At 44.2% G+C, this 13,727-nt stretch overlaps 1 protein-coding gene across 1 annotated transcript in view; it reads right to left on the minus strand.

The window, feature by feature from the left end:
- BCL9 (BCL9 transcription coactivator) overlaps window positions 1-1,176 on the minus strand; it is an 80,098-nt gene extending 78,922 nt beyond the window's left edge. Inside the window, exon 1 of the mRNA XM_046682298.1 lies at window positions 1,011-1,176. The gene's annotated coding sequence lies outside the window, so the exon portion shown is untranslated. The remainder of the gene's footprint in view (window positions 1-1,010) is intronic.
- Between the last annotated feature and the right edge of the window lie 12,551 nt (window positions 1,177-13,727).

Consider the following 13,727-nt stretch of genomic DNA (forward strand, 5'->3'; position numbering starts at 1 on the left):
AAAAGGACAGAAGCCAACAGGTGGAAAAAGGCTTTTTGTTTCCTTAGAAATGCTCAGACACTTGATCTGTGCTCCCGGCTCTATTTGTCTCAGGGTGTCTTTAATGATGGTTTTATTATCATGATGATGATGATCAAGAATACCGATAACACTTGTACTTTGTGATTCCACAGCATTTCTAGCTTGAAGACTTCTCCAAGCATTTTAGACATAACGATCTGTTCTGTTTCGCCAAATCTCAGGGAGGCATGCAGCATCCCCGGTCAGCTCTCTGGATTTTACAGATGGGGAAACTGAGGCACAGAGCACCCCACAACTCCTTTACAGTATCTATCACCAGAGAAATCCCTGAGCCTGGAAAAGTTTCTGGATGGTCTTGCGGCAGAGTTCTCGTGCTCTCCCTTCTTGCCTGCCATGCCTCTCTTCCTCCGAGAGTCTGGGCTCCGGTGATAAGGACGGGGGTACCTCCTCTTCACGACGAGGCACGCCAGGGCCGTGTGTGGGAAGTCCACACACACACCCACACATACACACACAGACCCACCGCACACTCGCACACACAAAGCTCGATGCAATCTCTGCAGGCACTCGGCAGAGCCCGGACCAGCCCTTGCTCAGCCTGAGAATGCACAGCTCCGAGCTCGCAAGGCCTCCCAGGGCTCCGCGCTGGGCTGCTCTGGACGAGGGCTCTGCCTTTCTCTCCCTCTCTTTCAGGCTTCTCTCTCTCTCGCTCTTTTTTCCCTCACACCCTCTACCCTCACACCTTCCTCCCACCCTCTCCAGCCACCCTTTCTCCCCCACCAACCCAGAGGCACAGATCGTGTTACTGGGGTTCCCTAGAAAGAGGGGCCATCCCCAGCCCTGAGCGCCTTGAAAGACTTCCAGGGGCAAGGCAAGAGCTCCAATCGCAGGACCCCAGCGCTCCTCCTGAGCAGCGCAGGAATGAGACCCCCACTTCCAGGCACGGCGAGCAAGCCTGCCACAGAAGAAGGAATTGTTAGGGCTCTTACCTTTTTTATGAGGAGAAATTCTGGAGAATCATTTCAGAAACTGAGGGGGGAAAGTGAATGAAGACAAAAAAGACCCTTTTCCTGCAATCCCTGGCCTCCTGGTATCAAGACACTAGGACAACATCAAAGCAACTTAGGGGGAACACTTTAGGGGCCTATTGTCTGCTCTGGTCTGATCTGTTTTTCTTCTGACTCCCCCCTTGCTGCGGTGACACTTGGTACGGCCCAGGCATTCATGCCAAGTAGCTTTCACACATGGAAGCTTGTCTCAAGCAATTGCTGACAAGCCACAAACAAGACATTCTCCCTCCCTTCTCCGCGCCCCCCCCCCCCCCCCCTCCCCCCTCCACCTTTCCCTCCTCCCCCCTTGTCTCCCCTCCTCCTTTCTTCTGAATGCAAACTAAAACTCTCCAGTGACAGGCAGGCTTGCAGGCTTGGCCTAGCTGCGCACGCAGACACACACACACACACACACACTCACACATACACACTCTCTCTCTCTCTCTCTCTCTCTCTCTCTCTCTCTCTCTCTCTCGCTCACACGCAAGCAGCTCAGCTAGTTGCTGCTGCACTGGTGGAGTTAAGAGACAGGAAAAAGCCTAGGCTGAGTTGGGGGCAGGGAGAGAAAGAGAGAGGGAGAGCGGGAGAGCCGCCTCCCCGTGTCCTGCCAAAATGGCAGAAGAGAGGTGAGCCCTTTGGAGAAACAGCAGTGGCCACACACGTGTGCACACATACACACACGGGGAGGCAGTCTGAGCTCCAGGAGGAGTGAAAGAAATGACTCCACCGAGGAGAAAACGATGTCCCATCGGCTTGAGATTGGGGGAGTGGAGAGCTGAGAGAGTGGGTGGACCCAGTACCAGGGTTTCTGTTGAATGTTTAGATGGTTTTCTTCTTTAGAGTAGAGAAAAATTTGTTCCCTAGGGATCTAGTCTTTGTTCACTGCATAACTGAGCATAGACCTGAGGTACTAGTTAAAATAAAACCCTGAAATGTGTAAATGTGCGAGTAAACTTAACTGTGGGTTCAACTTGTACCCAGCAGATTTTTAAAGTGGATCTTTTTTTTTTTTAGCAGAAACCCTAGAGAGCAGTAGCAAGGAGAGTAGTAACAAGTAGTGTAAACTCTGAGAGCTGTGAAGTGTGATGCTGAAGTTACTGATTGCCAGGCTGCTGGAATTTATGGAGGGTGGGCATTGCGGGCTTGAGGGGGAAGGGTGAGTCTCTGTGAGCTGTTTTCTAGGAATGAGGGGGGAATGAGGTAGGATAATGAATATGGCAAGAAGCAAGCAGGAATTTGATTGGTGTGGAGGGAGGAGGAAGGTGGGAGTGCAAAGGAGGGAAGAGAAAGAGAAAAAAACACACTGCATTAAAAAGGAAGAAGAAAAATGGAAGCCCAGAGATTGAAACATGCAGAGTACATGAGATGGCAAAGGAAGGCATGAAATGTGAGCAAAACGGAGCACAAAGGATGTGCAAATTTGCAGATGGCATGAATCAGGAGGACCAACTGAGATCAAGAAGAACGACAGGATGATTATATGACACTGATATTTTTAGCATGTGGTGGAGTCCCAGACCTAACAGGTCTCCTCTGCCTGGGCCAGGATGGTTACCCCTCTATGAGCAGGATCTGAAGAAGCTCAGCTCCTGACTGGAGCTAAACCAGATCTGTATTTCTGTGTGAAAGTTGCTTGTACTCTCTTCCTCGGAATCTTCCCCTACAAAATGGAAATTATGTGGACACACATCACTCGCTCCTTCATGGGGGTGCAATAAGGAATAAATTATGACTTTTTATATTTAATATGAGCTAAATGACTTGTCACTTCCTAAAACTCACATCAAGACCCACCCTTGTTCCTGCTACCTCTTCCCCTTACTTTGCCTCTCTGGGGCTGATCCCTAGAATTGTCTGCCCTGACTCTCATTAATGATAGCGATGGTAGTCATAATGTAATAATAATTACTTCTGATTGAGTACTTACTTGATTCTCAGCATTTTCCCGAGCATTTATATCATGAAGTCATTTCTATTAAGACCATCTCCATTTACAGATGATACAAAATGAGACACGGAGAGGTTAGATAACTTGCCTGAGGTCACACAGCAAGAAAGAGGCAAAGCGGAAATTAATTCTGTGTGATTCCAAAAGACCCAGCATTTACTCACCACTTTATGCCCTCCGACATGAGTAGCTCAAGTTCTCCATGGCGTCCCAAGTCCAGTCAGCCATACAATCACACTGTCTCTTTCTGCACCCCAGGGCTGGGTTTGGATCCTCTCACTGTGAGCCTGGGGAACTTCTGACCTCCCCTTAACTGGCTACTGACTCACCGTCCACTTGGAAGTGGTGGTGACTCACTACACACAATGAGGCCTCCTGGGCAAGAATTGCCTAAAGGGTCAACTTAACCTTTCACGACTGCAGGATTTACAGATCGCCAGGCAATGGAGAAAGCAGCTGAGACCAGCAGAGCTTCCCTTCCCTAAAAAAATTTAAAAAGCAAACTTTATTTATTTTTTTAAAGATTTTACTTATTTATTTTTTCATTTTTCTCCCCAAAGCCCCCCGGTACATAGTTGTATATTCTTCGTTGTGGGTCCTTCTAGTTGTGGCATGTGGGACGCTGACTCAGCGTGGTTTGATGAGCAGTGCCATGTCCGCGCCCAGGATTCGAACCAACGAAATACTGGGCTGCCTGCAGCGGAGCATGTGAACTTAACCACTGGGCCACGGGGTCAGCCCCTAAAAAGCAAACTTTAAAAATACCTACAGGTTGTTGATGATAGTGATGATGATGACAACTGCTAACATTTATTAAGCACATCCATATATTAGACAACCCCATATAGTATAAACTATTATTGCTCCCATTTTCTAGATGAAGAAGCAGGGAGGCACAGAGGCTCAGTAATGTGCTGAGTTCACTCAGCCAGGAAGTGCTGGCTGAGATGTGGCCCCAGGCAGCCTGCCTCTCCAGAGACCATGCTCTCGACCACTGTGCTGTACCGCTGACTGAAAAGAGGGCTTCCAATGATCAGAGGGGAAATCTAAATGCTCGGTGAGAAAAGAAGAGAGAGGCAATAATAATCCTAACATTTTCACATGTATTATTTAATCTCATGACATCACCCATGAGTAGCTAACGAAGAAGAAAGGATTGTGCCGGGGCCCCCAAACATCCCCAGTTCTCCAATTCCTCCACAGTCCCACTCAGGAGAGGACAGAGAATCCCCAGCCTCTTGGTCAGAACGCGTTGTAGGAACACCAGGTCAGGCTGTCTCGCCTCCTGCACTGATGGTTCCCACCTGCCGACTCCAAAGCAAAGAAAGAGAATCCAAGTGGGTAAGTGAACATGGCCAAGGCATGAGTGTTTCTAAGTTTATTTTACAAGACTTCTGAATGCTGCGCGTGGAGTGTAGAAGAAAATGCCCTAGATTCTTGGGCAGAAGACCTGGATTCTAGTGTCAGTTCTACCACTCACCCGTATGTGAGCCAGGCCAAGCTGGCTGAGCCTTGTTTCCTCAATTATAAAATGAGCTAATGACATAATGACTAACCCTCTCCAGCACTGAAATGTTATCATGCTAGTAATTGTCTAGTTGATCAGGAAAAGATTAGAAGCCAAGGTAGCTGATGAGATGTGTTTGGGTGTGTGTGTGCAGGAGAGGGTGGTGGCGTAAAGGGATAGAGCAAAAAAGATTTTCATTGGGCTGGTCTACCCATATTATGGTACAGCTCTTCCAAAATGTCTTCCACGTAATAGCTGTTTTTCACTTCGCTTTGTTTCACTGCTAGAATTTCCACCAATTACAAATTCACTTGCATTGTTAACATTTTTTTAATGCAAACACCCCTAGAGAGGATAAGGAAAATCAGCCTCTCACACTTTAGTGTATTATTTAGTGTATTATTTAGTGTATTATTTCATTAGGCTACTTTCCCCCAAATGCCTAGTTTGTATCAAATAGCCATTTAGATTAGAGGGTGATGTGGAAAGACTGGGAGAGGCAGGAAGATAGTTTTAGAATTTAGAAGTCTCTTTGATGTAAGGCAGGCCTGATTTGGGGGTGACATAGCAAGAGAAGACGATAGCTAGGAGATGGCACCAACTGAGAAGATGAGGAAATACTAAAGTCACATAGTTTCAAATTTTATCTGAGGCAAGCCTGGAATTAAAGGAAGGAGGGGACCCTTGCTTCATCTTCTTTCACACTCTCTCTCCTCTTTTCTCTGCATCTGGCACATATTCATGACAGTTTCCTCTGGGGTCATGATGGGGCTTAAGTCCCATTTAAAACATGGTCTTTATGAGAGAAAAATGCTCAACTTTCATAACATCCAACTTACAAATTAACCTTAAAGAAAACCCAGCCCATTCAGAATGTGATATCTATGTGCCTGTATATATTTAACTGTGGGGAAAAATGCGGGAGGTCAGACAAAAGAGGCTTCTTTCTCCTCCACATTTCTGGCAAGTGAATTGTCTGACATAAGGGAGAGAATCAAGAAGAAAATTAAGAAACAAGTTTCAAGATCTACCAAAATAAAGACAGAATTTAGAGGGAGGCAAGATTAGAACTCACCTGCTCTGAATATAGCCACCTCTTCTAATGGTAAATTAAATAAATGATATAAAGCTATAGCGCCCTCCCAAAGATTAAAAGGCAGAGTGAATTTACTGGATTATGGAATTAAAAGATCTGAGTTCTGATATCAGTGTACTTCTAAACTAAATGACCTTGGCCAAGTCTTTAACTTTTCTGAGCCACAGTTCTATGATACTTCACATGATATCATGATGTAATGAAGTACTGTGTCAATGAGCTTTATAAAGAGTAAAGTGCTATACAAATTTTGACTGGTAACACGTAGTAAGAATAACAGCACTACGGGCCAGGCATGCTCTTCACAGGCATTATCTCATTTAGTTTTCACAACTCACCCTGTCTGAAGAGGACTACTACAGGATGACAATGTCATGTGGCATTTGTGTACTTGCTCTCGAGAGCCTGACAGACACGCACTGTGATTTTGGACAAATTTCTCAACCTTTCTGAGTTTCAGTTTCTTCATTTGTAAAATGAGGATATTAATAGTACCTTCCTCATGGGATTATTTTGAGGATGAAATGAGATAATAAATGCATGAGACACAATTAGCACAGTGCCCAGCACATGAAAAGTAATCAACAAGTGTTAGATGTTATATTTGTTCTCAGTTTACTTGGTGAGATTAAGTGCTTGGCCCGGGGTCATACAGCTTGTAAATATATGCAGCCCAAACCTGGTTCTGTTTGACCCAAAGCCCTTGCTCTTGCCTGCTGCTTTGTTTTATCTGTCTTCCTGTTGATTTTTCTGAACCATAGATAAGTGAAAGGACATACTAATTGCATCATCATTTGTTTTGCCTTTATTAGTTTCCCACTTGAACTGTTAGTCTATAAACATAAACACTCACGGAAAATATTTTCCATAGAGAACATCTTAGAGAAATGCTATTATTATTTGAAAATACTACTTGAAAAGATCCTTCAAAGTAACCCATAGTAGAGTTCTAGCATCCTAGAAAAGCATGGTGACAAATTCATGTTTTAGAACTTAAAAATTGTTAGTTTAAATTTCATCTTCTTCTCTTCTCAGCTAAGCTTCAGGTCAGTAAAGAGCATTGAGTTGCCAAAAGCTACAGTGTAGAACAAAGGAGCAGCCAGGTAGGTGATCCACAAACTGTAACATGCTTCCCCCCAAAACTTTAAGAGATGAGTAGAAAATTGAAAACTATAATTTTTACAGGCAAAAGAATGTTTAAGGAACACAATTAACTTAAAAAATATGTATTAACAAGAGATTACCATTATTGAACTCCAGGGAGAGATGGCAGGTAAAAATAGACCATCATTGTAGTGAGGAACAGAAATTCTCCTCTCCTTCACAATAAACGAATACAGCTTCTTCATTCTTTTAAACTACAATAGATCTGAAGAGTGGACTCACATGTGGGTAGGCTGAGAGGATAACCATTCTGGAACTGGTCAACAGATTAAATGCCCCAAGGTCTTAACACACCATTTTTTTAAGCATAGTTATTTTAACTTTTTCTTTTTCCAGGCAGCTTTCTGAAAAAGCTCTAATTGTTGTGAAAGTCCCATGAATGCTTTTAAAGGATCCTGATTAAATGATAAAGGATAGTCAGAGATTTGCTTGAATTCCTATGTATTTGATTCATATTTATAATTGTTATTTAAGTGGGTTAACTAATGATAAATTGGAGTTCTATGCATTTCATGAGGAGACATGGCACCTACGTATGTGCGCCCTCACGCACAATCCTTTTGGGAGAAAGATCAGCCTTCGTCTACATTGTTAGGAACACCAACAGTAAAAGTCTTAGAGTGTCTATTATAAACAAAGTATCTGTCTAGTAATATAACTAGCATTTTAGTGGGACAGAAAAGCTACTTTGTCCTGTCTCTCCTCCCTTCTAATCAGGATGTGGAAGACCCGGAGAAAGTCCCCAGGAATGATGTTAGCCAAGGCAAGGAAGGACAAAATAGAATACGGTGCATTGACTGTGCGCCGTGCCTGTGATGTCTCTTCCCTGAGAGCTGCTTCTGCATGAACCTTGTGGCTCATCAGAGCGGAAAGAAGCAGCAGAGCCACCAGTGGGAGCAACTGGTTTTGGTAAACAATGCGACAACTTCTCCCTCAAGGGAGCAGAGCAGAGGAGATGTAATAAACGATGGAGAGAAACTCTTCAGCCGATATGGAGACAGGCTCCGTCAGGAGAGGACTGCCTCTCCCAATTGACCTTGGCAGCTGCAGTGGCTGAGCTTCCCCGGCTTTGGATAATGGGCAGAGGGATTCAGGTATGATCTGAGACACTCAGCTGCTCCCCGGCCTGCTTAGGAACCAGTATAGAAAGCAGCTACCTAGGACAGTAGCCACTGCTAAGTAATTCTCTGCTCAAATCGGCCTTGAGTTCACTTTGAGCTGACTCGGAGAGGGGTACATCCAAAAGGATTTCTTACTAGCCTGGCTCCAGAGTTCGAGTTGTTCTGCCCAGCAGAGCTGGAAGGAGAAAATTGCTCTGAAACTATTATAGTTTCATTCATAGTACATCTGGACCTGAGGTTGTTTGACCTCTGAAAACCTGGAATGGAAATAATGCAATTATCTGAGCTAAAGACAGTTTAATAAAAAAAAATTACTGATGCCAGGAAAAGGAAATTTATCTTTTATGCCACATGTCTTTTGCCTAGCAATGGCATGTGTATCTTTCATAAAGATGAAAGATGCATTAAAGACTGAATAGAAGTTGGTGCTTTCAATTCAATTCAATAAACACTTATTATTACTTATTGTGTGCAAAACACTGTGCTAGGACTGTAGACCCCAAAATGTAAGACTGTGCCCCTGTTCTAAGGAAGCATGCCATCTAGATAGTGGAAAAGAGAGAGAGGCACACAAGTAACCACAACACAAGCCATTATGAGATAAATGAAGCCAGCAAGTATTACAGGCATTTTAAGGTGTCTGGCCAACACATTCCCTCCATTCTTGGAGAATAACCCCGGGACAACCCACTCAGATAAGCTTCAGCACTTAGGTTTATACCAGGCTACCAGTTCCCCTAGCCAATAAGATTCTCCATCCCAGAAATTTAAAATTAGGACTCAAAGAAGCTAGTTAAGTCTCTATTACCTCTTGAGCTGAGAGGACTGCTGAGGGAAAAAAAAGTAATGAAATCAGCTTGCTCAGAGAGTCCATGCAGCCTGAGAGAGAGAAAAGATCCTCGGTCGCCAGCTTTCCAAACCACGGTTCTAGCTCTGGTGGGGGCTTCCTGAATTTAAGTTCCTTAAAATGTTCCTGATTCTAAAGAACACCCTCCTCCCTCCCCCAGACCAGTTCTAATGGGTTCCTTTTTCTTGCAGCCACATTGAGAGTGAAGCTAGGTAACTCAGCTCGACCCTTCTCAGTTGCTGAGCACTGTACTGCTTCTGGATGCAGTGAGGAAAATTGAACTCACAAGGAGTCTGAGGCCTGGTAGGGATTCTGGTGAAGGAAAAAGGATGGTGTGTCAGACTATAAAAGAAGTGCTAAGAGACTCTGAGGAGAGAACAGCATTTATTTCTTCAGGAGAACTTTGGGAATAATTCTCAGAGGATGTGGCATGTGATCTAAATCTTGGGTAGGTTTTTAACAGATTTGGTGGAATAATGCATTTCAAAAGCATTTCAAGCAGAGGAAAAGTACTTCCTACTGAGAAAGAGGAAAGTCATATTAAGATGTTACTTCTGTACTGTATGGCCTCTCTAATTTTCAACCAGGCTCCAGAAGGCAAGCTAGTTCGCTCCCTATGACCTGTGGGCCAAACCCAGCCCGTTGCATTTTTGTACAGTATAGCTTACAAGCTAAGATTGGTTTTTACATTTTAAAATAATGGTTGAAAAAAAATCAGGAGAAGAATAATTTTTCTTGACACGTGAAAACTATATGAAATTCAAACTTTGGTCTCCATAAATAAAGTTTTACTGGGACACAGTCACCCCCCTTCCTTCATATATTGTCTCCAATTGCTTTTGCACTACAGCCATGGACTGAAGCAGTTGCAACAGAACCCATACGGTCTGCAAAACCTAAACTATTTCTATCTGGCCCTTGCAGAAAAAGGTTGTTGAGCCATGCCCTATGATTCAGCCTCCAGAAGTTTCCTTTGAACACTTGGGATGAAGAGGTAGCCTTTGGAGAGGGTACAAAAACCAAAATGGTATATCAATGTGTACATTGTAGGAGCTGGCCCCGTGGCCAAGTGGTTAAGTTCATGTGCTCTGCTTTGGCGGCTCTGGGTCTGCCGGTTCAGATTCTGGGTGCAGACATACATGCCACTCATCAAGCTGTGCTCTGGTGGCATCCCACATAGAAGAACTAGAATGGCTTACAACTAGGATATACAACTATGTACTGTGGCTTTGGGGAGAAAAAGAAAAAAGAAGAAGATTGGCAACAGATGTTAGCTCAGGGCCAATCTTTCTCATTAAAAAGCATACCTTAAAAAAAAAAGTACGTTGTAGGGTTGTTTTGAGAATCACGCATATTTGTCAACTGAAAAAAGAGATGTGAAATAGTATGTATATATTTTGGATCCCATATTATATACAGAGAGAGAGGGAAAAAAAACTTGAAAAAATATGCAGACAGCTATCAGTATTGATCACCTCTGAGATGTGGATTATAGGGAACTTTACAAAACAGCAACAATAATAATAGCAACAACATCCACCTTTTATTGACTGCTTGCTAAGTGCCAAGCACTGTGCTCAGTGCTTTATGTATATATCATTTGATTTAAATTTCCCAAGAATCCTATGAAATAAGGACTATTATTGCCCTCATTTAACAAACAAGAAAACGGGCACAGAAGGGTTAATAACATGTCCAAGATCACACAGTTACTATCAGGAGAGCTGTAATGTAAACACAGGGAGGCTGAATCCAGCACACCACACTTGTGCTTCTTATGTTGTGCATTTCTTCTTAGAACTTTTCACGCTGACCATCTATTACTTTTGTAACCAGGAAAAACATATACTTTAAACATAAATAAATATATAAGCACATAGCAGGGTGCTTGAGCACATGGTAATGATGATGATGATTAGGAGGAGGAAGATGATGGTGATAACTTGCATTTTCTTGACGTCTTCCTGTGCTCCAGGTTCTGGTACAATATACCAGGCACTTTGCATGCTAATTTAATTGAGGAGGTATTTAATAACTTGTTATTATTGCTGTTATTATTCCTATCACCATCAAGTGTTTCTCAGAGCCCCAGGTATGGGCTGGGCGGCTTGGGTCTGGGATGGAGCATAGCATCCCACGTCTCCATTCTAAGGGCTAGGAAGAAGCTGTTCTTAGTACTTCCCACACTTCCTTGCAATTTTAGGTGGTCGGAGAATGGATGATGTAGACAGGTAGACCAGATGGCTTCTGGGGTCAGGTGGAGACAGGTTCTAACTCTGGTTCCAGCACTTACTTCTTTGCTCTGTGACCTTGCTCTAGACCTTACATTGTCACAGTTGGACATATTCGTCCTGTTTTCCCAATTCCACCTGTGTAGTAGGCCAATAGGTGTTTGAGGCCACTGGGAAGGCCCCGCTGCCCCACTGGCAGGCCTCCCATAGCCTGAGAGCCTCTCATGAAAGATTCATTTCTTTGAGTTAAAGCTTTGCCAAGGAGAGGTGACACATTAAGCCACTGACACTATGGCGATTTAATTTCATGGACTCATAGATGTTAGAGCTAGCTAGGAGTCACCTAGAGTCTAAAGCCTCCTTGTTCCTGCATTGAAACCCATTCTTTCAATGGGTTGAGAGGGGAGTGGTGTCCCTGCTCCTGTCTAAGCTAATTCTTCTCCCTGTGCTCTGGATCCCACCCTCCCTCCTTCTCAAAGGCCTCTCTCTATCCGTTCTACCTTCTCTTTCCATCCCATTGCCCCTCCCCGCCTCCTGGCTTCTTTCCATCAGTATTTAAGTAAGCTTGTTTTGCTCATCTTAAAAAATAAAACAAAAAGCTTTCTGGGCCTTGTACCCCTCTCTAGCTACTGCCTTGCCTCATTTCTCTCCTTCTCAACCAAACTTCTTATAACAATTGCCTATAAATTCTGAGAAGCAGATGAGAGAAGTCTTCAGGGCAGAAATAGGTTTTTTGAGGCTTGGTTCAGCCTGGAGGAAGAGAGTGAGTGGCACAGAAATTGGGTGAGGAAAGAAGGAGAGGTAAGTAGGAGACAAAGTTTGTGGACAAACTGCCTATTTCATATTTTTACCTCAAATCAATACTAACCCTTCACATCAATTAATAAATTCTATGGGGTTTGGGTCCCTGCCCTGAGTGTGCCAGCTAGATACTGTGGGGGGATACAGACAAGTACTTACCACATCACTTTAAATTTTTCACAATTTCATCTGGGAGGCAGGATAATTACACTCAATTAAGGTATTAATACAGGGCAATGCATGATTAAGGCTAAATGAATATCGATCAGTGGCCCTCAGACATGGCATTAACATTGCTTGGGAATTTGTTAGCAATGTAAATTCTCAGGCCCCACCCCAGGACTACTGAATCAGAACCTGGGGGTCCCAGCAATCTGTGTTTTAAAATACCTTTGAGGTGATTCTGATGCAGGCTAGAGTTTGAGAACCATTGGTGTGGGCAATAGGGACCACTGGGGCTGGAAGTTCAGGTCAAACTCATGGGGCATTTGGCATTGAAATTTGATTCTTATCAATGAGGTAGAGTGAAGTGTAGAGGTTAACTCAGAAGGATGAACCAGGTGAGTGAAAGTCTAGGGGTCGCAACTCACAAACTATGAAAAGGGTGGAGGGAGAGAGTGCTGTGGGGGCAGAAGGAGGGGAAGGATGAGGGACCAGGAGCGGTAGCCTGGCTGAAGTGGAGGTTCCTGCAGAGGATGAGGGTGGGCCAGGGAGCCTTGTATACCAGCTATCCTGTGGAGAAATAGAAGTCTCTTCTGGTTCTCTCTATAGAGAGGGCTCCACCTACCACATCTCATTTCTTTCTCTCCTTTACTTTCACAGGCGTTCTCTTCCAGCCTCTCATCTCCAGAAGCAAGGACCACCCCTCTCCTTTGATCTTGCTGCTCTGATCCAGGATGGTGTCTCTTGCCCTGCCTCCGCCATCAGTACGTCCTCCTTCCTCCTCCGAATCCACCTCCTCACTCCTGCTACAGATGAGAAATTATAAACCACTCCTTTGAAAAGCTGTTCCTAGAGAGGCTACATGATTGGAACAAGTTCCTATTCAAAGCATCAGGGGAGCTACACCTGCCTTTTAGATTCTGACAGTGTGTACCAGCCTCATTCAGCGTGAATCGGAGGACGGGTGCGGATGTTCAGCTTTAACTGAACCTCAACAGTTAAGTTACCCAGGGGCCCTGCGGAGGGCTGATGTGGTGTGGTTGGAAGCAGCTCTCTGTGGGAAGTCCCTTCGGAAGCCCAGAGGAATGCTTTAAGGCGTCGGCCTTGTTTCCCAGAGGGATCTCCTCTCAAGATAGAGCCTCCAAATGCACCTTTCAGCTCTGATGTGTAGAGCACCTTATTCCTGGAGAGCAGCTTGATGTTGTGTGATGTACAGTGAGTGATGAATGCACAAGGGGTTTTTTCTTTCAAAGGTTTTCATCAGAAGATCAAGGTTTTAAGCCTGAACTCTTCTATTTGCTATTAGATTTTGTCTAATCTGTTTAACTTTTTTCTGTTGCCTTATCTGTAAAATGGGGAAAATGACATCAACTGACAGAGTCACTGTGAGGATCAAATGAGAGGTCAAAGTGCATTATAAATGATACAGTCCTGTACACACCCCATTACAGCTGTGATCTCTTACCTGGTCTCCCAGTTCCTCTGTCCTCTCCTCACTCTACTAGACCCTGTCCAATGTTGCGAACTGGTTTTCCCAAAATATGATTTTTATTATGTGGCAGGATAATCGTTCAAGATCTTAATTAATATCTCCCAACCACTTCATCTCCTAACATTTCTCTTCATCCTATGACTTTCAGTCACCAGATAGTACAAGGGACAAGACAAACAAAGAGACAAGCTTATACACCCTCCAGACCAAGAGAGACCTCGCAGTCCTGACAAGGAGCACATGGCTAGGACCCTCGTGGAGCAGGCCTGCAGACCTTAGGACTGAAGA

Source organism: Equus quagga, chromosome 13 (genome assembly GCF_021613505.1).
Source record: "Equus quagga isolate Etosha38 chromosome 13, UCLA_HA_Equagga_1.0, whole genome shotgun sequence".
Classification (NCBI taxonomy): domain Eukaryota; kingdom Metazoa; phylum Chordata; class Mammalia; order Perissodactyla; family Equidae; genus Equus; species Equus quagga.